General features: G+C 40.4%; 1 protein-coding gene across 19 annotated transcripts in view; it reads left to right on the plus strand.

Annotated features, from left to right (window-relative positions):
• PTPRF (protein tyrosine phosphatase receptor type F) overlaps nt 1-26,208 on the plus strand; it is a 378,264-nt gene that overhangs the window by 36,884 nt on the left and 315,172 nt on the right. The window contains exon 1 of one of the 19 annotated variants that reach the window (XM_039711437.1): nt 6,582-6,615. The exons of the other annotated variants lie outside the window; for them this stretch is intronic. The gene's annotated coding sequence lies outside the window, so the exon portion shown is untranslated. Of the gene's footprint in view, nt 1-6,581; nt 6,616-26,208 lie in introns of those variants that run through there. 19 annotated transcript variants of the gene reach the window in all.

Genomic DNA, 26,208 nt, shown 5'->3' on the forward strand with positions numbered 1-26,208 from the left:
TGATATTTAGTAGCACCAACTACCTTCAAATATGGTTTTGCGTTGCTCTCTATTCAGTCTGCCAAGAACTCTTGTCCAGTAGAATTTAAGCTACCTTTTAAGTGTAATTTAGACATAATTATCTTACCAAGATTGTATCTATTGACAGCAAAACTGTATTAATCAAGGATTCCTTTTAAAATACTTGCTCAAGTGGATTCTTCTCTGTTTTGCCAGACTCAGTTTTCTATGATGAAAGTGATAAGTATTCAGTGTCTTCGCACAGTGTGGTCAGCAGTGTCTCAAAAAAGAAAACAATTTTATTAATTACAATGAGATGAAAAGAAAACAAAGGCATTATTGCATTTTTGTCTTAGTCTGTGGTGAGTCTTGTGCTCTGAATGATGGTTAGTTTTTAGTCCTCCATGGAGGGAAAGAAAATTCTAGAGAAATGCAGCAAGGTTGACCAACTGTCTTCCCAGATCTTCTGCAGGAGAACCTGGAGACAAGGGAGATCTTGTGAAACTTGACTAAATCCTAAGAGAGAACAGAATGGTAAAGAATGGAAACACTTTTTTTCTCTTCCTCACATAAGGACAGATCACCGTCATGTTTAAGATTAAATACTTCATCCTGTGTGTAGCTTAAGCTGTGAAATGCATGTTTTTTTAACAAAGAGCATTTGACATCCATAAGTGTTGTCATATCATGCCACTACCACCAGATTGTATTTGGAACAGGAATGCTACTCCTAATTTGCAGAGCATCATTTAATCATCTTTGTCAAGTAACGGATTTATTATTGATTTCAAACTCCTAGTTAGTTTAGAGAATTGTATCTTGGTGCTTTGCTTTTCTTCTTCCCCAGAGGATATAATGCCACACTGCAAATTTTATAAACCAGATATGTTAACAGAACATCAGGGTTGAAAATTCAAATGTTCAGTTAAAGCACTAAGAACTTAAGTACAATTTTCACGTGTTTTATTAACTGTAGTATGACTTTGTGAAAGAAATTGTGCCTAGAAATGCATTTAGGACAGGAAACATATCTGGAAAAAAAAAGCTGGGCTAGTGTAATTCCAGAATGTGTCTTTTTTTCTTGTCTGCCTTTGAATTTTTTTGTTTTAAATATCTTTTGCATGCAATAAAAGGAATAATGCTTTGTAATTCTTGATTTGCAGGGAAACTAAGTTTAGAGGAAAAACTATAGTTCTTCTACAAGTAAATACACTAAATCCTGTGCAGGTTGTCATCAGGGTTGAATCGGAGCCATTCACAGTTCATGGTGAACAAAGAGTAACTAATAGTATTAGTTGATTCTTATCCTTCAACCATGGGCTTTAAGGTGGAATGGTGGTGTTAGATGCTTTATCTGATTTTTCTGACTATTGCAAACCAATATATTTCATCTGCTCTGGGGTGTTAATGCTAATTTTATTAATGCAAAATTTCCTAAAGGATATGTAGCTGAAGTTGTTGAGAGGAAGAAAATCCTGTTCAGTTAGTTAATCTACTACTGAGAGCATTAGAAAGGCAAAACTTGTTTTTTTCTGTTGTCATCTGAACTAGCTTCAGCATCTAGTTATGGTTTTACTTGATGTTCTCTCCTGTATGTGGTGGACTTCAACCTCTTGCTACTTGGGTGTTGCAACCAAGTCACCTGTACTGACTTTTTGATCAAGAAGAAGCATTGTTCTTTCTGGTCTACAGCTGCATTTTAAGGTTTTTTAGTGAACTTGTAATGTAGGTAACGTGCTGTCTCCTAGTGTTTACAGTCATAGTATCAGATGATAATAAATCATGTTCCACTTGGGTCAGTGTGGTACTCAGTTGTTTGTTGAGCAGCTCAGTGGTAATGAAATTCTTCAATATTGAACTTTTTTTTAGTGGCTCTCACTACATCTTTCAGTTCTTCTTGCTGTTATCCCTCTCATCTTCCTCTCTTGTCTGTCTACATCATCTGCCCTCCCGCCTGCGTTCAGCTCAGGTCACCTCTGCTATGGACTCCTTCCTGAGTCCACCTGAAGCTGAAGATCTGGGGGACAGAAGAAATAGGGAGAGAGGTATCTTCATTCCTGGTGTCCACTGAGGTTTCTGAGAGGTTGGAGAGGAAATGGTGAAAGGATCTACTAGATCACAGGGCAGTTCAGTTTGTTATCTGGATGAGATGTGCAGTCCAGGGGGTGTATCAGTGTATGGAGTAAAGGGCTTGTGGGGTGTAGGAACAAGCTCTGACATGGCATGGAAAGCAGAACTCAATCTGGTCACAGCACTGACCTAAGAAACTGCAGTTCTGAAGAATTCAACTGAGCTTTGCCATTTAAGTTGGTTTAAAGTTGAAAAAAGGCCACTCACATTATTTTAGCTCTGTTTAAGAGGCATTTGACTTTAATTGTGTAATTTAGGTAGGTTGCATCGAGTCAATAATTTTTACATGTAGCAGACTTCTTCTTTCAGAAAAAAAGGATATTTCTATAGATTTAAATGATCCTTATTATGAAATTGCAAAATCACTACCATGGAAAATTTCACTTAGATTGTATATTCAGTTTCCAGAGACAGAATTTAATATTTTGAGGTGGACTTTTTTTCCTGAAAATACTTACCAATTATACAACTTTTCACAGCATCCTTTTAAACATTCACACCTGAAAGCTTTTTATTACAATGAGAAGACATTTCTTTGCTCAGAAGCACAGTAAAATTTTCCAGTGGTGCAAATCCTGCTGTCAGTTCTGCTGTTGTGCTTTAACTCCAGCTGGCAGCTCAGCCCCACAGACCTGCTTGCTCACTTCCTTGTGGAGGGATAGGAGGAGAACTGGAAGAGTTAAAGTGAGAAAATTCATGGGTTGAGATAAAGAGGGTTTGATAGGTGATGCAGAAGCTGTACATGCAAACAGAACAGGGAATTCCTTCACCCCTTCCTGTGGGCAGGCTGGTGTTCAGCAGGGCTGTGTCATGCATAACTGTGACTTGTGAAGACAGACATTGTCAGTCCAAACACCCTGCTTTCCTTCTTCCCTCAGCTTTATAGGTTGAGCATGGAATATCCCAGTGGTCAGTGGGGTCAGTGGCTGTGTCCCCTCCCAACTCTTTGTGCATCCCCAGCCCCCTCACTGGTGGGGTGATGTGAGATGCAGACAAGGTGATGACACTGGTCATTGCCCTGCTCAGCAATAACTGAAACACCCCCAAATTGTCAAGATGGCACAAATCCAAAACACTGCCAATCCTAGCTACTGTGAAGAAAATAAAGTCTATGCAAGCCAAAATCAGCACATCTGTTTTATCAATAACTCAGTTTTCTTAGAAGGACACTGAAGTGATGGGAAACTCAGCAGGCATTTGTTCTTCATTTTCTTCTTAAAACCACAGAAAAAGTGTAGTTTCTGTAATAAAGTGGCATCCATTTTGTTAGGGAAAACACCAAGTTTTTAAAATGGCTTTTTATTATCTTTTGTAATCTTAGTTTAAATGAAAATTGCATATGAGAGTGCCAAGCCTACACAGATTTGCCTTTGCAACTTCTAGAATATGCTTTCTCAGGAGACTACAGAAGATTACAAGTATGCTGTGCTGTCTCAATGTCTGCCTAAGGGGAGTTTTGCCCTCCAATAAATATAAGTCTACAGATCATAAATCAGCATTTTATTGTCAGCCACCAGGTGACTCTCAAATGTCAAGAAAAGGTGCATGACAACTCCCAGATTTCTGTTGATGGCAGTAGCTGCCATCATGTTGTATGAAACAGAATTTTGTGAGAGGCAAATGTCACCTTTCCTAAATCTTTCAAGTGTGTGCTCTGCACACACTTTTTTAAAAAACTGAGGCTCTATAAATCCACCTAAAATTTGAACAAAATCTTTTTGAAAACCAATTTGAAGTGCTTGGAAGAGGAAGATAAGCTGGAGAAGTCTTGGTGTTAACGGGAGAAGATTCCCTGCTTGGACTGATGTCTCATGCCAATATTTCGTTGAGGAGCACGAAGAAATTATCTGTTCTGCAGCGTAACCTTGACAAAAGGGGTTATTGAATCATTTCTCGTATTCATTTGTATCAGCATTTAGAAGTACCATAAACAAGTCTGGGTAACACCTTGGTAGTGATTTGTATTACAGAAAGAATTGTTGTGAAAACAGTTTAACAAACTGGAGCCTCAGCTGCTGTATTTATTGCTGAGGTGAGAAATTTTTTGTCTTTATTTAAAACAAAACAACTCCCCCCCACCCGGTTCCACATTCTCTCTCTTTTGCACTTCTGCCACTCACAGCATCATGTCGCTAAATCATGAAGTGACACAGAGAAAAGTTAATTGTGCATCACTGGCTATTTGATTAAATCCACTCTTCTGCATTTAGTCTCTAGTGGATTTATGAAGATGAAGTAAAGGGGAAGAAATGACATGACCACTGAAGGAAAAATGAGTATTAATGTCTTTTCAACAACAGTCTGATGAAATGTTATATGTTTAAGCTACCTAGCTGTTTCAATTACCCATGAAACAGCATGGGTTGGTTGTAATTCTGCTTGGTAGTGCTTGCTAAATGCTTCATAAGTGCTTTTAGGTGACCCAGTTTTGGGATTGATACAAGAAACCTGTAATTCTTGAATGTGAAATAGCACTCTAAAAGGGCTCGGCAAAACCCCTGAATTAGGCTGTATACTCCAGGAAATTTGGTACTGGTACTTTAAAATGGCAGATGCCTGTTTATTTGTAAAAGTGAAAAATTTTTACAAGTATGTCATTAATGAAATACATGAATGGAGCAGATCAATAGGTGAGTATTTAAAAGGCTTTTTAGATGATTATGCTGTAAGAAGAATGCAGGAGGAAGAAACAGCAGGCTTCTGACAGCTAAATCAAGCATTGGTAATGCAGGTAAGCTTGTCATCGAGATCCCTACCCACATGTGAACCAGGACAAAATTCTTTAAAAAATTTTCAGGCTTCACTCTGAGCTTTTTTCCCATAATCATCAGATCTTGACTTTGCTTAAATATAACAATATAGAGCAAATTAAAGGCATAAAAGTAATGTGGGGAAGCTTCAGACTAAACAGAATATGCTTTGGAAAGCCTGTGCCTTTGACATGAGGGTTAGATCAGATATACTGCTCTGCAAATTCAGTTACTCGCTTTATTGCTGTTTCTGTGTCTTAAACTTTATACACAGTTTCTGAGGATGGAATTTGAAAAAGTGCAAAAATTTGCTGGAGCCTTGCATTTAGTGTGCCAAATCCCAATTGCCATACATATTGCACATTTGGAGTACGTGAACAGTCTCATCCACTGAATCTTGCCTTATGAATATTTAATAACACTGAAGTGGCTGACTTTTACAGATCCACACCTTTTCTAGGAGTATTTTGTTTTGTAATGCAGCTCCGATCAGCTGAAGTGGGTAAAAGTTCACTAGTGAAGATCATGAGTGCTAGCTAGCATACTGAGGCTATTTACTCCTTGCACAGAGGTGCAGTAAGAAACCAGCACTTTCTTGGTCTATACTTAGCCTACATCTCCCACCTCTGTGGAACAGATTTTACTTTCCTCATACCTCATTTAGTCCAACACAGTGCACAATAAGGTCAGTCTTTTGATGTGTGAGAGTTTCATTTTATGGTCACACTTGAGCAGGCAGCAAATCGTGGGTGAACTTTGGTTTGTCCAGGTTCTCGTTAGCATCATTGTTCCTCACAGCGTTGCGCCTCGCAGCTGGACCGAACAGTGCTGCATATTTTGTGACCTGCTGCAGCTTCTTGGTGTAGGCTCCAGCTCAGCTGGTCCTTCTGTGTGGTGAGACAGTGGAGAAGGTGAAGAGGTGAAATAGATGGGTACTTCTTTAGAGATGGCAGTCATGTAACTTGCTGTGGTCCAGGGCTCTGACTTTGACACGGAATTCCATGGCAGCCATGTGCTGGGAAACGTGAGTCAGCTGTGTGTCCTGGCTGAAGGCAATGAGGAGCTGCATAGGTGAAGGTCAAATAAAAGACTTACTGCCTGGAGACACAAGTTGCTACCTCTCCTTCCCTTAGAGAGATCCCTGGAGATTGCATGCTTGTTAAGCCCAGAACATAATGTCCAACATCTGTTTTATGCTTTATGGTAGGATCTCCCTCATGGTAGAGATTGACTGGTCCTTCCTAGTTAAATAGAAAAGTTTTCCATACTGTTCCAAGCATCTCTGCAGTCACAAAGGTGAATAATGAAATTTCAACTTCCGCTGCTTCTCTAATATTTTGATGTCCCTTGTGGTACTGACGTGTGTCCATGTTCTTGAGTGAAACTTCTGTCTGCTGGAGGACAGCCTTTACTTTGTGGATTGCAGACTTACTTTCTCTAATCCTTTGAAGATTGTTTTCATGGAAGTAATTCCAACATTTTATTTCTCAGTTTATGGATGGGACCATTTGTTGCAACTGTTGGGATTCTCATTAGTGGAAATTAACACAAGCTGTGACATAAGCTTGGTTTGACTTTTCCACCACAGATCACAGATGAATGAAATAACTTGTTACTGAAATCAACTGTAGTTAAGAGAAGGTTTCTGTCAAGTGGATTTGCAGAGAGTGGAGCACGATCACAGCCTGGGGAGTGGTGCAAGGCACAGCACTTAGTCCATTGGAGCAGGAAGATGGTGAGCTGTCAGCTGAGCCTGCATCTTTGCCTTGACAGCCCTGATTGCCTCCTGTGAGAACTGTGAGACAGATGCAGTTGAAAAGAGGTGGTGGTGTTACCTGAAAGAGTGCATGCTTTTAATGCTGTGGAGTTTTTGTACTTTCTCTTGGAAAATGTGTTAAAAATCTGAAAGGGTTTTAAAGAAGGGCAGTATGGTATTGAGGTCTGTAGAGCCTGTCTTGCCTGAGCTTCTGGACTCACTCTTGGTGCCTTATTTCTGAGAAGGCTCAGAAATAATGAAGTTACTGCCAGCATGCAAGTATCTGCAGTAGTGGGGAATTTCTAGTGGAGAGCTGTTTAATTTAGCAGCAGAATGCATGATAAGGTCAGTTGGGGGGAAAAGAACCCCAAAAGTTACAGGCCATACATAAATACGCTTTCCCAAGGAAGAGATACTTGCAGTTGGGATGACTGAGTGAGGGTGACTGGACATAATCTCTCTATGTACTGCTGAAGATGTTGGCTTTTGTCAGCTGCTGCATTGGTAGGAGAAGCCTCATGAGGAGGATCTGTGTACAATGGTAGAAAAGACTCCCTAGCCACATGGAGTAAATTTACTAGATGCAACCATGTAGTTTGGTTTGCCATAGCCTGTGAGCCGTGCTACACTCGACATGTTCCATATTTAGCCTATTTTCTGCCCCCCTCCCTTTTTATAAAATTTAAATAGCATGCATGGTAGCGTGTGCAGGAGATCCTGTCTGTATTGTGAGTCTTGTTTACTCTAGTTCTTGGCTCCTCAGTCACTAGTTGTTTACATGGTTTTACTGGCAACTGTAGTTCTGCCGCTTGTTCTGCTCCTGGCACGCTTAATTAACTGGTGGGCTTGGAAGGAAATGTGCCTCTGTGTTCTTTTTTAAGACCTGAGAATAAATATGCGAAAACTGGTTTTCTTACAGTTTTTATATATGGCAGAAGGCTGGGGAGGCAGGTGTAATAATACTGTGTATTGATTTTTCATTTAATCAGTTTGAAGGTAACTTTTCTGTAACATTGTGTATTGTTTGTAGATGAATCTACTCAGAAAATGATGGCTAATGTAGGAGTTACTGTGAACCCTTAAATCTAGTGACGTGGTGTATCCATGAGTTCAGCTATTTGGATTTTGTTGTAAACCTCTTAGATATGATACAGTGGAATCCTCTTAAACACAAATTCCATGTAGCAAGTGACAGAACATAATGAAAGCATAAACTCTTACACAAATAAAACTGTCAAATGTATAATACTGCAGCTATAAACAGCTGTGGATTTCAGCATGTTCCATGGAATTTAGTGAGCTGGGTTAGGATGCACATTTTTGGGTCAGTTTTGATTTTTACAGCAGAGCTTGAAACAGTATTGATACTTGCTGAAATAAACTGTCCTTGCTTGCAAAGGAAGCCTTTCTTGTCAATATCTTAAAATATCTGTACTGTTGACAAATTAGTAGTTATCTTTATGTAATGAATTGCAAAAACACTGAATGGACATCAGGTGATATAAATAATAGGAGATACATCATGTCTTGAATACAGTGCAAGAAGCTTTCTCAGCAGGAGTGGAACAGCACTACTGAAGGATATTTCAAATAAGACTGAATTAAGTGTTTATGCTTTACATATTTTAAAATGTGTAAGGAAGTATGTCAGCATTGTCAGAAGTCATTCAAAGTGGCTCTCCAGTGTATGCTCCTGGGGACTCTGTATTGTTGCTGTTGGGTTCAGTGACCAGCTGGGCTCTGTGGAAGGAGCATGCCCATCACAGGTCTACCCTGCACTCTATAGCAGGGTCTGGAGGAGCAAAGGAGGTCCTGCATGCCTCTGTGCTCTCTGCCTGCAGTCCTCAGAAAAACAGTGTAGTTCTAGCAAAGCCCTCCCACAGCTGCAGATCTGGGTGTGTGGGGAAGAGCTTTTGGGAAGATTCCATTGCTAAGCATAGTCGTGTTTTCCTGCTCTGCTGATGTTTTCTTGCTTTGTGCCTGGCACACAGTTTGGAAAGGATCTTATTCATCATCATTAACCTTCCCCTGCATGGGAGTGAATGATGGAGGCTTCAGCAAAAGACAGGCAACCTGTTCTCTGTTAAATAAACAAACCAACCCCACACCATGCAGTCAGGTGGTGCTGGTGCCAGTTCCAGGGTGCTCATTCTGGAGTCACTGGAGGGAGTGTGCATGGCTGCTGCTGACTGTGCCGGTGGGCGCCTTGCCACAGCAGCCCTCTCCGCTTTGCAGGGTGGTGTTTGCCATGCTGTGAATGGATGTGTTGACACAACTCAAGCGTTCTTGTCTTCACTTTGCCTATCTCAGCTCAAACTCTTCCGTGATGCAGATGTATAAATATCTGAGTCCTGCCTACATGGCCAGTAACTGCAGATACTCCTTGTGTCTGCAGGCAGATACAAAGCACATGCCTGCCAGCGCTGCTGCAGCTTGGTGAGCCCTTCTTGGCTCAACCTGTGCTGTAAAACAAAGCTTCTAAAATATGGGAGGTGTCAGAGACAACTGACATTTCCAGGTGGGATGCTCAGTATGTTATAGTTGGATATTTGTCCTTTGGATGCTATAAATACAGATCTTCCTGCACTGCAGTGCTTCTGGCCCACAGATCTATTGTATTGAAAGTAAGACTGTAGCTTACTTCAGTGGACCTGAAACGGATTAAAATTTTTTTAAGCAGCCTGCATTGTTTTAACAAGGTGATTTTTTTTATTTTCTCCCCGGGAGAATTGTTCCTATGTAAAAATAAAGTAATTTGGATGACTTTTGAAGGCATACAGCTCATGTTTTGCATAACGCTGAGTTTTCAGGTGACCTGCTTTGTGACCCAGTATCCTGTTCCTCTGGCAGATTTGTAAACGTTCGTAGTACAAATTTGCAATGCAGGGCACGCTTTTCTTTGCTGCTGGGAGGATGTTTGCTGCCACCAGCACAGGACAGGTGCCTGTCACCCTTGTTGCGTTGTGACCGGCGGGCAGCGTGCGCGGAGCTTGGCGGTGGGAGGCTGAGCTGCTCAGCTTCTGCCTAAGGACATGAGGCAAGAAGAGTGGGAGAGGAAAGGGGTTTTAGGGTGGTGGAAAAGCCTGCGTGGTTGGCTTAGTTCTGCTTAGTCACTGATTCACTGCAGACCCATGATCTAAAGAGAAGCTTTTTACAAATCCCCCAGAACGCTGTCGATGGGGGGAATAATGCCTGGTGCTGCAGTGGTGGTCCTCTCGGAGAAAGAGCTTTTAGGAAACACAGCAATTCCCATTTTGTGTAATTTATGGAGAAAGCTTGTACTGACTGCCCTGCTGCGCAAACGGGCAGGAGTCTCTTCTGAAGTGGAATCATCCTTGAGCAGTGTCAGCTTCAGTTATGAAAATCAATTATTAGGACTTCATTAAGCCCAACTTCATATGTTAAAGTTTATAAAAGTTACTATTAGCAGTCATGAAGAAAGGTCTGTTTGTTTTTTGCAGAGTGTATTAAGTATAACATTGATTTTGACTTGAAAGTGTCCAAACCCAGAATTTAAGGCAAATAAAATTGACATGAAGGGATATGTTTTGCTTGCATTCATAAAGATGGTACTTCAGGGATTTATATGAAATAGAAAACCTTCTGCAGGTTGCATGAAATGTAATAAATCATGCCTGAAAACACCCCCAGTTTGACTGTAAAGGCCTTATCTCACCCATGTAAAATATTTATGTGTAAATGCATATTTTATATTTTTCCTTTACCATCCTTGGGTTCCTTTATACTTTCATAAATGGCATCTCTCTTGTTTACTTGTAGTGGAGGCAGCAAAAAAATCTCATATGTTTTATCTGATGTTATGTTTACTCTGAGTTTTCTTGTGGTTTATTTTGAGTATAAGGAGGAGCAAAAGGCTGTGATTAGAGTGATAGGGTGATAAAAGTAAAAGTGGAGAGTTGGAAATTTTTTGTGAAGATCTTTGCTTAATTGCAACTTAACCCTCAGACATAGGTGTTAAGTTCCTTAATTGCAACTTAACCCTCAGATATGAAAGCCAGAGTTTTTCATGTTGTTGTACGTCACTTTTCTTTTTCTGCTACTTCTACCCTGCTTTGAGTTGTATTTACTGGTGCTCTGAAACGGTATTACTCCCTGTATCTGATTATTTGACTTTTAAGACAATTGTCACTGATTTTGTGCTTAAAAGGCTTAAAAAGTCCTTGAGTTTTAAAGATGGGAAAAGCATTGTCTGAACATACTAAGGTGATGATGTCAGCATTTGGTAGTGATGTGTTTGCTGTAGGAATAGACATGTCCCCTGTTAATGTCCAAGTTTCTAAAAGCATTCAATTTTGAGTGTTTTTGGTAAAATCTTAAAGAATAATTCAAGTTTGGGAAGCATTTTAGTGAGTGATTTAAAGCTCAAACTGTTCATTGAAGAAAAGGTGAAAAGGTGACATTGCTGTTGCTTAGAAATACTTAAGTAAGAGAAAGAGATCAATTTAGAAGAAAAGGAAAGAAGAAAGCTACAGGAAAAGCTAAATTGATAGTTGAAGCAAGACAATTTGCAGAGAGAACACAGGAAACATGTTTACAGGAGGTAATTAGCAGTTGATGCAATTTTTTAAGGGACTTAGTAGATCAAAGATGTGGTGGCTTTAGCAGCTTTTCACCTAAGAATTTGTAGTTACCAATTTTATCACAGCATGCTTTAGACTTGCTGAAGTTGAAAAGTTTATTAAAACATTCCCCTCCCTTTCCCCAGTGTCCTTCTAGTAGTGCTTCAGGCTTTGACTGTCCCACGTCATTGCTATCTTGTTTTTCAGCGTTACAGCCAAGGGACTGTAAGGGCTGTTGATGCTGGGGGAGGTCTTGTTCTGGCTGCCAGCCCCTGCTGCTCTTGCTCAGTGCCAGTGTCAGCATGTGCTTGGTGTGGTGGTGGGGAGTCACTCCCCGTGATTCACTGGAAGCAAAAGTTAGAGGTTTTAGCTCTTTGCAGAAGTTAAACCAAGTGCTGTGGGTGCTGGGCTAAAGGAGGGACCAGTGCGCTGAGAGGTGAGGGCTGGGGCAGTGCTCTTCAGTGGCGGTGCTGCTTGGGTTTATCTCAGTTGTTCGTGCACCTGCATTCCCAGGGTCTGGAGCAGCCTGCCAGAGCCAGAGGCAGGGAGGTCACTGGTTGAAGAAGTGATCCAGATGGTTGTGCTTCCCAGCCAGTGGATTAATTCTGTGTTTTCGGCAGATGCTGTGAAATGGATAAATTTAAGACTGTTGTTATGCACTTTGCTTTCCAAATATCCCAGTGAAATATTTGCAGAGTTAGTCATCTAGGGAGAGGGTGGGCAACTCCTACTGCTTCACAGACATGTGATATGGGAGATGCAGGATTATACCCTTGTGGTATCTTATTCTTAACTGTTTTTTTTTTCAGGCTGAGCATTGCTGAAGAGGAGGGGATTTGAAGGATATTTTTGCTTGCAGACCTGGTCTGTGTTTTATCAGCTGTTTTTCAGAGAAACTATGAATTTCATGACCTTGAATCCATAAACTTTGGGGATCCTGCTGGTCACTTGTGGATAAATTGTCCTTTTGGGATGAAGAACTTAATTTTCAAGCTAATTCAAGAAAACTTTTTAAGCACAGAGAAATCTCTGGTGTGGCTATTCTAGATTAAATGTCAGGAAATTGTGGTGGTCTGGTTAAGATACTGTTTCCCTGGGTGCTGGAATAACTGATCCTACAGAGTAAGGAATTATAAGGAGTTGGTGAAAGGAGAGGTGTTGCTGTAGGTCTGGCTGTGCTCCCTGGGCTTGCTGAGCTGCTCAGACTCTGCACTTGGTGTTTTCACTTTTTTTGACTTGGGCCTTTTATATATATACACATATATGTAAAAAAATACTAAATTCCATCCCATTAGTGTCTAGGTTCTCCAAATAAATAGTTCAGTAGAAGCTCGAGATTGGCTGTTGAGCCATGATAACAGTGGCCAACAGAGCTGGGTAATTCTTGGCTGTAATGTGAGCATTGCAGGAGATCATTAGCCTAATTGATTCCCATCTCAAAATCTTTTGACACTTCCAGTAATGGAGAATTATTTAATACTTCAAATTCTAAAACATGGGTTTCTGGGTGTTTTTCCAGGAAGGGGAAAACTCCCAAATTTACTTAATTTAACACAAGAGGAAAAACTTGTTCTAAATCAGTCTGAGTGATCTGTTGGCTCTGAATGAATCCAAATTTATTGACATTAAAACTGCAAAATACGAGATACTAGAAAGCAGTTCATTTTCATATGCTCTTGCTAACATGGCTGTTTGAATTTACTCACTGTATGGGACCAGAATACAGATTTACTCTACAGGCCTCATGCTCTGTCTTTGAGGTGACTTATTGTATCTGTGTAATTGTTCTTTAGAAGAGGAGAATGGACTTCTGATTGTAGAAGTACCTTGAGTTTGGATTGTTTTCTTACAAGCCTAGCTTTCATTCTTGTTATCTTGTAAAGCCCCACACATACTGCTGTGATACCTGTGGCATTATAGTAATGGCAATGTTGTAAATTCATTTTAGGCATTTGTAAAAAAGTTTTGTGTGTACGTGTAGAAGAGGACTGTGCTGACTTTAATAAATCAGTCTCTGAATTGGAATGATTTCTGTGAGCTGGAGGTTGATGGACACATGGTAAGAGGTGGGGAAAGTGACAGGATGAAAAGCGGGTTTGTGGTTTTACTGCTCCTCAGACAGATGGGCACTGCTGGGGAACCCAGTGCTCCCAGGTGCTCCAGCCTGCTGGTGTGATGCCTGTTCTGTGGAGCTCAGGGTGTGTTGATGCTCTGGGCACAACCTGCCTTCCTGTGAGACTGATGCATGTGGAATAGTTCCTGAAAGAAACAAAAACATCTAGTCTGTGTATTTCTGCATTGCATTTGAAACTATAAGTTGGCAGAGTTTAGGATCACAGTTTGGGTGCCTGTTGTCCCATGACTTCTGGAGATGAGGGTAATGGTGTAAAGTGTACCTGCATCCTCCTTCTGCCAAAAAAGCACTTTCTTGTTAAGGCTGCAGTCCCTGACTCTGTGTGGGTGCAAGGGGCTTTCAGTGCATAGGAGTAATTTTGTGTTGTGGAAAGCTGGTAGAAGAGAAGAGGTTAATGAAGCTTCTCAGCTCTCTTCAAAACAAAAGCTCTCTTCTCAGCCCTGGGTTTAGTTTTTAATTAGTTTGGATTACAGTTTGATTTAAAGCGGGTGGAGGGATGATGAGTTCATGTGATCTAGAGGTTTGAACATTATGCTGCTATTTGTACTTTTTGGTTAATAATGTATCCTCTGCTAGAAGGATGACTGGTGGTTTAACAGGATTCCTTCCTGTAAAACATTTTTAAAGAAGAACTAGCCTGTTTTTTTGCAAACTTCATTCCAGATTAGAGTTGCCAGACAGCAGTGCAGAATTGTGTTTTATTGTGAAATCTACTTCTGTTTAGGAAAAAATAAAGTCAGTGAAATACCTAATTCTCTGGTGTTATATTTTTTTTCCTTTTTCCTCTAGGCTATAGAGGCAGCATAATTTTATATACTTCATATTGAAAATTCATTCAAATGCAGTCTGGATTTACTTATTTTTACTATCTCATCAGCAGAATATACTTTTTTTACATGAATGTATTTTATAGATATATAAAAAAGGCAGGTTAAAAAGAATGTTCCTGAAAAATTGTTTTATTGGTTAGCACAATATATGTGCTTTTAATGCAATTTAGATTGTATCTAGTGAAAATTGAGCTCAAAATTCTGAAGCTGGTGCTTGTTCTTGTAAATAATGCACGCTTTAAGTCAATGCTTTGCATCATTATCTTGAGCAATGGTTTAGCCTTGATATATTTCAAAACACATGTATTAGATAATGTGCTGTATATATATATGGTTATTTATGGATATAAACTTTCTGATTAGATATTAATGTTAAAATATCAGACTGTTTGCTGAAGATGTCTTCCTTGTTCTGCCCTTCAGTCAAGACACAGTGTTAATACTGAATATAAGTAATGATATGCAGGTCCTAGAATTTGTCAACTTCTAGTTAATCAAGTTAAATGCTCTGTTTCTAACTTGAAGCTTTTTTTCTTCAAAATAGTATATTAAATATGCATAAGATAAATTTAAGAGGGTATGGTTTTCTAGCAAGCAGTTTATTGTAGTTTGATTGTTGAGAAGGCCCCATTTTTTTTTTGCTGTTTAGAGGAAGCTGGTCCTGAAAATGTCTTAGTGGAACAAATTACCGGATTGTAGAAAATACAATTGATGCTCATTATTTTGGAAAGGGAGCTGTTTTTGCAGTCAGAAGGACTGAGCTAGCAGTGGTGTCTGGAGAGCATGTCCTTTGTCTAAATGGAAAACCAACCCTGAGAAAGGATTTATATTGGGAGATTTTGGGAGGGAGCTAAGACACGTACTCTTCTGTCTTCAGTGTTAGACCTTCAGCTGAGTGCTTCTTTCTCTGTCCTTTCCTGATACACACAAATGATGAACTGTGCCTTATACTGCAAAACTACTTCCCACAGTTTGAAGGAAGGGGTAAAAATGCCCTGTTGGCAGCTTCTTTTGCTAGCCATTATCTGTCTCAGTTGCATGGAACTTAGGTGTAAATGCAAATTTAGTAGTTATTGTTTTTTGAATTACACTTTGTTGTTAATCATTGCTGAGCTTCATAGTGGTGACATTTTGAAAAAGTCACAGTATGTGGATGTGTTCATGTACTTCCACATGAAGAAACTTCCTTTAAGCACATCTAAAGGACGTTTCTTAATTCAAAATACCATTGTGTAAAAGGTGGATATGAAGCTGGTTTTGTTTTCTTAATGTAATTCCACTCACTGCCTTAATTTCATTTCTTTCTTTAGTTGAAACAACTGGGTTGCTGACTAATTATACCTGTAGTGCCCTGGTACTCTGTCTTCTATACTGAAATTAAGATGAGAGTTTGTAGTGTTTATTGAGAGGATCTTCACTGGTCCCAGTAGGACAGTATATTTCTGCTGCTGAAAATTGTCAAGAGCTGGGATTTCCTTGGTAGCTCACTCCAGCAGCTGCTATGCAAGAAACTCCCCCTTTGGTATTTTGGATTTTGTCCATCAGCACTTCCAGATAGTTGCTTGGGGAAAGCAGATAGTTGGATTTCTAACCTATGATCACCTGCAAGTACTGGAGCTTGCTGATTTGCTGGTAAAAGTCTTTGCTAGCAGTGTATGAAATGTAATTGGAACCTTCCCTTGAAATTTCATGTATTGATTGCTTGCATATGTTGGCTAAGCCTGCAGCATACCTTAACTCATCTGACTTTGATAATGCTTTGTCCATGGTGAAGCTATGCAGATACATCATCCCTCAAGGGATGGTGAGGTATGACAGGGCAGGGGTTGATGCATAAGTTGATTGACCCAAACTTTCCTTTTCAGCATTGCCACTGGGAAGTACAGGGTGGAGCAAAAGCATTTTAAACTTTCTGAACTACGGAGGATGTGCCTCAATGCTATAGCACATACTTCATATAGTTTTTTTATCCAGAGACTATGCAGGTGTTGCAGGAACCACTGATACTGCTTTGCATGTCCAAACTATTCTCTGCAAGTGAAACTAAGGAAATTCAGCTCTTGGCATCAGTCTTCCTGGGGTTGTCCAAGTAGTACTTTGTTTCTGTAGGTAATGTTATAGGTGGTATCTACAAATAATTTGATGTGAAAAAGAGACAAATTTAGCTGTAAACTTGTCAGGTGCTAAAATAAATGTGATGATCTGAAGGAAGTGTTTTGTTCATCTGGTACTTGGGGAATAATTATTCTTTTGTTCTGTATGTTTGCTAGGTATACTGTGAGCTGAGCAAAGTGGGGCCAATCTCTTCACATCAAATATTTGTCTGCACTCTTCCTGTACCCTTTTTTCCATGTATTTTGCATGTAGGTATTGTCTAATAGTAAGGAAAACAGTGGGTAAACAGTTGAGTCCAAAAAGCTTATTTATTAAATTTTAATATGTATTTAAGAAGGAACCTCAGCCATAGAGTAGAATAATGAAGTTTACATAGGCGCAGTTTCAATTACCATCTTGGATTAATGGTTATTGATGGTAGAAAGAGCTGCTTCTGCCAAAGTTCTAGTGCTACTGCTGCTAAAGGGTATCAGATGTGCTGCTGTTTCCACGATGAAAAACAATACAATTCCCTTTTTTTTCCCTTTCCTGGAGCTTTGTGCATGAGGAAGCTGGGGCAATTATCCCCAGCCAATAGGGTCTCCAGCCTACCTCTGCTGTGCCCAGCAAATCCTGCTGTCCTGTTGTCACCTGTATAGTTATGAAGATGTATGAGACCCCAGTCTCCATGTAATACAGCTCAGGGCAGTGGTGGATTTTCGCTTGAGTTGCTTTGCTCACCAACGCCAGCATGTCAGATGCAGTTTACACTGTTTGAATGAACATCAGCCCTCCAGCAGGAACTTATAGAAACATTGCTCAATAAAATTCAGCACAGAGTTGAGGTAGCAAAGATAATCCTCCATTTGCTTGTAGAACAGGTGTATGTTCTATAAAACAGGATGGCACTGGGGATGGTTTTTGAGACTTATGGTTGGGAGGGAAAGAAATTTGCATGGTAGAGTGTGTGCTGGATTTCATTGTCTTGGGTTAGATTTGAGCTGAAATTTCTGTGTGCTTTGTAGGGAGGGATCTGCTGTAGTCTCTTTTGTGCTGCCAGCTTGACAGTTCAAATACTGATTTCTCATCCTCATACACCTTTTGACTTCTCTTAGCTTTGAAGAAATTCAGTTTGTAGAAGTGTAATTTCTTTTCAGTTCTCCTCAATCTGACCCATCCCCCTGGTTAATTCGCTGCTTGCTGTAACATTAAGCCTCATAAAACTCAGTATGTGGAGCTCTAAACCTGCATTTGCTATTAGCCCTAAAAGTCAAATCAATAATGGAAAGATCTGTAGTTCCTTATCCCAAAGGATATCCCTATGCTGGTACGACACGCTTGGGGCTGTCAAGAGTAGTGCAGCTGGATAGCCCAGTTCTGTCCTGGTGTTCGGGTCAGCTCATGTGACACCTCAGGAGAAGGTGGCTCTGACACAGCCTTTCTCTTTGGGGAAGAGGGCAGCAGGAGGAAAAGTGGTCTCTGAAGGTCTCTGCCCTTTTCCATAGTGGGGAGATAACACAGTAAGTCAATGCCAATGAAGCATCTATCTCCTGCAGAGTCAACTCTTCCTTTGTCTCCATGAGCCTTGCTGGGTACTGATTCCCTGCCCAGTATTGTGACCTCATCCTCTGTTTTCTCCATAATTACAGGGAATAATGTTGTGTTTTTCCTAAAGGCAAGTTTGGTGGAAATCTTGGCCAGCCCTCTTGATACTGTGTGTTTGGCTTAGGTGGGGAGCATCTGGGCAGGGCAAGGAGGAGGATTGAGGCTGTTGGAGAGCAGCTTGGAGCTCTGCAAGGCTCAGTCAGGAAATTTGTTAGGGATTTAGTTATACAGAGGTAGTAGGAAATGGAAATCTTGCCAGTGCTAGGAAGGGAGAGCTGTCCCCTGCATAGGGTTCTATTGGCTGCAGTGTTTGGACACAGCCAAACTCTTTCCCCCTCTCCTCCCCCATAAAAGCAGAGTTACAGAGATATGCTTTCTTGCATTGCTTTGTATGTGCAGATGTGCACAGCAGAGCCTTCCTATGAAGAGTGGTATGCAGAGAGGTTGGAAGTTCAAGGATGGTATGGATTTATTTACAGATAATCTTGGTTACACTGGCTGGTTTCTGAGTTCAGACCTCTTGCTGTTAGAGTCTCTTTTCTATCTATATTGGAAACATGTGCTGTGTGGCAGCACAATAGTAGGACAGCAGGTGACAATGCATCATCAGCTCATAGACAATCAGTCAAAAAAGATAGTGCTTACATCAATTAGATGTGAGATCATTGCAGAACAAAATTGATAGAGCAAGTTAATTATGCAGCTCTTATTAGTCCAAATACCTCTGACTGTGATGAGTCTACTAGCACACTTATAAAATTTTAAGTGTATGATGTCTTCACTGGAGAAAAAGTCTTTTGAGTCTTTTTAAAATTCTGTTGCCTTGACCACTGAGGTCTGATAGCATGCTGGGCTCTCCATGAAGTTGTATTTTGGGAGATTTGTGTTTCTGTCACTGTTCACAACAGTAATGAATAATTTACTCTTACTGGGTGGTTGTGAGATTTCTGGGGGCTTTCGGTTTAAACTTAATGCAGAAAAGTGAAGAAATGCTAAAGTATTTACTGGAAGATAGGTTCATATTTTTGATGTAAAGTTATTTCCATTTGAACTTTTTGCAAACTTAAAGTGATGGTAAGAAGCACTGGAGCATGCAGACATGCTTTTGGGGTGACTGGGAGAATCTGAGCTTCAGCATCTGCAGGCTGGCTGGCAAATGTGCCGGAGGTAATGTAGAGAGATGGAAGGCTCCAGCAGAAATCTGTGTCTTGGTATGCTGGAGTTTCCATATGTCCATATGTTTCACTTTTCCTCTGTGTAATTGAGCACTGTAGAGATATGGAAACCCCTCAAAGTGCCCTGTAGTGGAAACACTGTTTAACAGTTTTCTGTTGTATGATAGAGACGAGCACAGTTTAGAATTTTTCACAGCAAAGTAGATCACAGGACCTGTTAAGTGCATGAAGAAATGGCACCTTCAGCAAGTGCCTGTAACATGTACACAGTGTGTATGCAAGCAGAGGGGGAGAAATCCCCTCTTTTACAATTGGCTTGTTTCTGCTGTGTTTTAAGAGGTTATAGCTGTGGTGTTGTGTGGAAAACAATGCACAATTTATTAATTTTGAAATTTAAGTCTACTCTGAGAGACAGGTACATCTAAACTATGTTTGCAACAGTCAGAAATGCAAAGGCACATTTTCCTTAGGTGTGGAACATCACAGATTTATTTCATTGTTTACTCCAGTGTTGACAGATGCTGCAAAGGCTGTAGATGTGCAGTTGAAATAGTGCTCCTTGTTCTGGGTCTCTGGGGTGTCCGGGATCAACCCTAATTTGATTAGAGTCACTGTTCTTTATAAAGCAGTGACACCTGAAATCTGTAATTTACATACTCACACAGCTTTCACACTGTTTAGAGACCCCAGGCAATGCTGTCCACCACTTCCCGGTGTTTTAAAGCCTCTGGCAATAGCCATTAGGTAAAATGCATCACTAAAAGCCGTAACTGTGGGGAATGGATTATACAAAACACTTTGCTGTGCTGGTACTCTGGAGAACTATTGATGGATACAGAAGACATGGACATTTAGCTGGTGTTAGAGGGGGTGTCTTAACACTGTGCCAATAGAATGAGCTATTTAAGGAGAAAAGTTGCTGCTGCTTGTTATTTCAGGTGAACACAAAAGGGAAGTGCCTTAGGGATAGCTGTGACAGAGTGATGGTTTTGAGCAGAATGACATTGACGATGATGCTCTGTTTCGAGAGAGGATGTCCCCAGTGTCACTGGGGGAGGCAGCTGAGCTGTGCATGGGTCTGTGGAGTCACCAGTGCTTGTTAGTTATGGAAGAAAGAGAGAATAAAACCCAAATCGTGTGGAGGATTTTGCTTTGCTGCTTGGAAATAATGAAGAGTAGCAGTGCTGCAGCTGTACCCCCTCCTGGCATTTGCTGAGGAGCCCTGGGCAAGCCAGGGAGATGCCTTGTTCCCTCCAGATATGTGACCCAAAGAGTGAGGACTTCTTTCTCCTGAGAGTCATGGTTGTCCAGTCTTTAGCCAGCAAAGAAAGAAAAAAGCTTTCAAATCATTATGTCTATAAGTAGATGAAAACAAGGATGAAAACTCGTTTTTCTCTGTGATCTTGGATTGGGAAAAGAGAAGTCTCCTGCATCAATTACTTAACTGCCTGTTCAAAAGTGTATATAAAACACAATTTAAAAAGAAATCCAAAACTTGAATTCAGCCCTAGTGTCTCCTGCAAAAGATTCATGGCCTTTTATATAGTTTTTGGAGCAGCTTCACTCACACTCAAAAATACTACCTGTTTTCCCCCTTTGGTAAATTGCATGGAGCATGCTGTGCTGTGAGCTTTGAGAGGATGTACCCTTCTTGGCCATCCTGTCTCTACAATTAAAAGGAGAAAAAACCAAAACCAACCTCAAGTATAGGACATAGCCCTAAGGACACGCCGGGAGCAGTGCAGGGTGGGGGAGCTCCTGTGTGGATGCTGGCTGGTGCAAGCTGGGCCAGTGCAGCTCTGGCTCTTGGGCAGCATCCACCTCTGCCATGGGAATGTGTGAGACAGGGATGTGTCAGAATCTGCCCTTCGCTCCAGAGTGCAAAGTTGCAGTGATGAAGGCAGGGGAAGGGTGCTTGAAGTGAAAGTGACCTTGTGAACCTTAATTGCTGATTTATCTGCATTAGCTCTGATGCTTCCTGAAGCCTCTGTGGCTTGTGTGACTCTTGGTAGAGGCATCCATCTGATGGGAGGGTCTTAACCTTTGTTCCTGTCATTTGTGTGTTATTACGTACTCTTGTACACCAGAATATTCCTGGTCATCTAGCAGTTCTAAGTCCTTTTCCTTCTTTTTCCTCTTGGATTACCCTTGCTGCTCTGTGCACACTCATTTAGGAAAGTCTTGATGGTGGAGTTAATAGGAAAAATATTCTAATGTTTTAGATTAAGACAAGTAAGTTGAAGCTTCATTCTTTGTACCAAGCCCACAGCACACTCTTACATCTCTGAATTTCTTAATTTGCATGCTTTGTGTCTGTTTTTTCTCACCATGTTCATTTTTGTGAAAAGAAATTAATTTCTTTTTATTGAAAGACAAAGTAAATTAAGTAAGCTTGGTACAAAAGTGGTCATCACAAAGTGTATCAGTTATGTGCACTAATGAGTACCTAGACCTTGAATGGTAAAGAAATAAATTGCTTTCTCTTTTTTTCTGAATTTGAAACTTTTATTGGAAAGTAAAACTGGGGCCTGCTGTCCTTCTTACACCATGCTTTCCTTAAATAAAACTGAAAGTAAGATGTGACTTTGTTTCCTATTCTGGTGGAGACTTGTGTAGCCTATTTTAGATGAGTTTGCCAGGTTCTATTTTTGGCACGGATGTCCGCTGGACCCTTAGCAGGAGTGGAGACCTTGACAGCCAGAGGAGCACTTGGAAGAGGGGGTGCACACAGGCAGCCGCTGTCCCCCTGCCAGCCCTCCAGCTGATCAATTCATTACTCTGCTGAGTGCCTAAAGAGAATACCCTGGTGGCTGTTCAACGTGGCTCCAAAACAAAAATGTGTTTTGCTCATTTAATAATTGAAAATACATTATTATGTAAGGATTCGTTGGTACTTTGTGGTGCTAGAAGAGATGCTGTTACTGGGCTTTAAACCCATAGAAAATACATTATTATGTAAGGATTTGTTGGTACTTTGTGGTGCTAGAAGAGATGCTTTAAACCCATGTTTAACAGCCTGCTCTTCTGCAGTCTGAAGATGTTGCTTAAATCCAAGCAATTTTAGTGGCTCTGACCAACTTATTTTTCTATTTTTTTTTTCTTTTAAGAATCAATTATGAGTTTTGGTCTAAATATGTTCTGTGCTCCCTCTGCTGGCTCAGTGGCATGGATTAGTGCTTTGCTCCCTTGGGGAGCAGTGATGGATGTGTGCCCACAAAGTATGAACACTGGAGCAGGAGCTTCATTAAAATTAAAGCAGGAGAGACCTCACTGTGTCAGAAAGGAAAAGGTGGTTTGGTCCAGGAAACACATTTTGTATTCAGTGGTCGCATAAGGTTTTACTAACAGAGATAGAGCTATAATTTGGAAATAGCATGTCAATAAAAAGGTGGCATCTTTTAAAGGTAGTTAGCTTTTTCAAAAAATAAAATGGGAAAGCAGGTGGTATTGACAGGAAAATAACATTTTAGTAGTAAGGTTTGGGAAGCTGAAGTTTGTACCAGGGTTAGAATCAGGCTCTTTACATACAATTAAAAGAGCAGAGGAAATTAAATGCATTTTAGGTGTAATTTGATGCCTACAGTTTCTTTTCCTTAGAAACCAATGAATATGTGTTAAATTTATCTTGGCACATGAAAAAGATGTAATGACTTGTACTAACAAGATAAAAGAAGAAGGCAGCACTTAATTTCCTAGGTAATACACAAAATAAAAATGATTTGCATGCCTTCAAATGATTATGCACAGCCTTGTTAAATACTGTACAGTACAAAAGAAGAACAATGAGTTACCCAGATAAGACACACTTTTGTGACTGCAGAATGCCCGTGGACAGGCACGAGGTACAGGACTCCTTCTCCACTAGCACTCAGGTTTTTGATAAGCACTGCTGGCAAGGCGCTGCACTGAGAAACACAACAATGTCAGGAATGTAAAATGGTGATGAAATGTCTGTGTGATATTTCATGGTTACATGATGGTGCTTTGGTTACAGATGTGCTTATTCTCTGAGTTTAAATTGAGTTGCTCTTGTCTATGTTCAGTCACCCGTTGTTGGGTAAGGTGCAACCCAGGGCTGATGTCAGCAGCCCTGCTCCTGTTTTCTTCTAGGGACTCTCCTCTTAATATGGCATTTACTGCCGGTATTTTACAGGCAAATTGCGCTCTTTGAGATTCCAGAGGGCATTTGGTGTCTTTGTAGGCTACTGTAATGAGTAATGGCCCTCATAGCAATAGTTACAGTGCTGCTTATATTGACTGGCGAGGCACTGTAATGAGGCGTGGAGAGGAGCTTTGTACCCGGCTCACTCCGTTTGAGTTGTCAGTCACTGCTGCATCATGGTTGAAACGGTTTATTGAGTATGACTGCCAAATTTTACGCAGGTGCCAGATTAATTTTGATGTATTGTACTTGTAGCAGTGACTCTGGACAGTTCGCAATGTGTCTGCTGGAAGACTATCAATGGAAGTGCATAAACAGTTGGCTAACATAGCAATGGTGCTGCAAATAATTTCCTCTAGTATTTTCAAAACCTTTCAAACAAGAAATAGATTAAACAGAAACAGGGTGGGGGCTCCTGTGAACTAGATTTCTCTCCAGCTTTGATTGCCTTTTAGATGGGCAAGGGCTGTTCAAAGTGTTGCTTTGCTGCTATTCCTGTGCCTCTGGAGTGACAAGTCCAGTCTGCTTGGGCAGGATGGATATTCAGATCTCCTGCTGCTTCTTTTGCTGGGGTCTTTGTCTCTTCCTCCTTCCCTCTCCTGCTTTTTTGTCTACTAAAGTGAAGAAAAACCTTTGTGCCCACTGTCTTTAGCCTTCCCAGGGGAGAGGTCCTGCTTTCTCCCAAGATCCATTTCTTGCTTTTGGCAATGGATACCTCTCATCAAATTTAGTGACTGGTTCAGACCTCTGGATCTCATGTGATTCATAAGATTTCTTCTTCTCTTGCTGTTGTCTTACCTGACATCCATGCACAGCTGTGTTCATTACTTATTCAGCTTTTGGCGTGCTTGTAAAATAGAGATATTTTTCTTTGTGTGAGTAATTCAGAGGGGAAACCCGAACCCTAATTTGACAGTGAGTATTAGCCATGTTCAAAAGTTGTTCTTTAAATGCAGAATTGAAAAACAGCCTCTACTGACACAGTGTGATATTTAAAGCAATCTCTACTGACCATACAAATCACATTAGTGATTTTGCTAGGTTGCTATTTGCCTGCTTTGCTATAATTTTACAGCAAGGCATATTGATGAATCCTGCTTTTCAGTAGCAGCCTTCTAAGAATTAACCTTCAAAACTGATCCAGCTTTGCTTTCTCATTTTGTAATCATATTCCACTCCACAGTGGAAATTTCTTTTATCTCATACCTTCCTGCTGTCCCTGGTGAGGTCGCCTTATCATAAATTCATTAATTTCCTTGTGCTGTTCCACTGAAATTACTCACTGGTTTGGTTTTTCCTGTATGTTTTGGTAAAACTTGCAAAGATTTCTAATGAGTTGAGGAAGCATTTTACAGAAATTGTGCTCAGTTGATTTCTAACCTGGCTTTTTTTACAGGGTTTTGTAACCTGGGAGTAAGTGGTTGTATTAGGAAATACATGGTGGGAGCAATCTGGGACAGGGTAACTTTATTGGTTTCTTCTGCTTTTAGCTTTTGGGATTTTTTAATCTTCTATCTCAGACAAAAAAATTCAAATAAAGTCACCAAAGCCCATAAGTTTCTGGAAGCAGTAATTTTTCATTTTTTATTACTATAGCTTTATGGTTTGCTCTTAGGCAAAAATAAGTGAAAGAATAGAGTGCTGATCATGTAATTCTTGTGCAGCCTGTCTTTGGGACAATGCAGCTACAAATCTCACTATTATTTGTAGGCTTTTTGAAGCTGAAATGTATGGAGTGGGTAATATTCCTGTCTGTTTGTGCAGTATCTTCTTTTTACAGTCAGCTCCATTCTCAGCTGGAGGTTTTGGTGATGTTTCTGTGCTACTAATCTTGTCACTGTGGGCCAGTTGTTGAGCCTTCCTCTTTGAAAGTGTTATGGGTGAAACCAAAGGTGCTACTTGGGGTTAAGCAATAGAAGATAATTGTATAGTTACTGTGGGGCATCCCACCTCTCTGGATGTAGCAGATGGAAACTGATTTTTTTTTTAATACTTGCTGGGGATATGTCTGGGTATATCTGATAGTGATCAGTTTTACTTGAATTACTACAATTATTTTGGCACATCAAGAGCATTATAAACAGTGGAAAGATTACAAAGCTTGTAGGAACTAAAACCTCAGCCTGTTATACCCTTATGAGGGCTGCCTTCGTGTCAAGACAAGTTTTATGCAGGGATTATGCACGAAATGTGAGCGACGGTTTTGTCGAGCAGCTCGGTGGAGAGTCCCTGAGAAGGGAATCACATCCTGGTGCAGTTGGTTTGTGGTGGAAGTAGAGTAAAGCCACTGCGACAGCGGCTGTCTTCTACTTGATTTTACAGCAATAAATCCCCCATCACTGTCATAGGCAACTTCTATAATGAGAGTGACACGAAGATTTTGAAGATGAGAATTCTTTCACTCTTTTCCTTTATAAAGGAAACAGCATTAACAGAGGCTCAAGTGGCTCAGGATGCATGGTGACTGTGTAACGGCAGTGTGTAAAGAGGATTATACTTGCCACCAATAAAAAAGTGGTTTTTGAAGGGAAAATCCAATATTGCCAAACCAAAGATGCCTATAAAAGTAAAAAGGCACCTTTCAGAAAGAGGAAGCCATCATAAAACAAGGAAACTTGGAAAGGGCATGAATTCTTGGAAGTTGAATGTGAGGATGAAATAGGAAAGTCTGCTTCCGAGATTGAAGATCATCTTATTAATGGATGTAAGGAAAAACCACCATTGAAACCTTTTCCAGATAGATTGGCTTCCAGGTGTAAAAGGAGCATTTAATAAAGATAGGAAGGAAAATGTTGAAACTAAACTGTTTCTTTGCCTGTGAGAGGATTGTAGAATGATTGTATACCTTAGACCCTTTTTCTTAGAGAAGACTTCTCTGAGGAACTGTCTCAAATTGAAGTGTCAGTGGAATAGGATTTATAATTAATTCACGAAAGGAACTGTAACAAATCATCAGGACCAGATGGTATTAAATCAAGATTTCTAAAGCATT

The sequence above is a fragment of the Passer montanus genome, unplaced genomic scaffold (assembly GCF_014805655.1).
Source record: "Passer montanus isolate IOZ18808 unplaced genomic scaffold, ASM1480565v1 scaffold25, whole genome shotgun sequence".
NCBI lineage: Eukaryota > Metazoa > Chordata > Aves > Passeriformes > Passeridae > Passer > Passer montanus.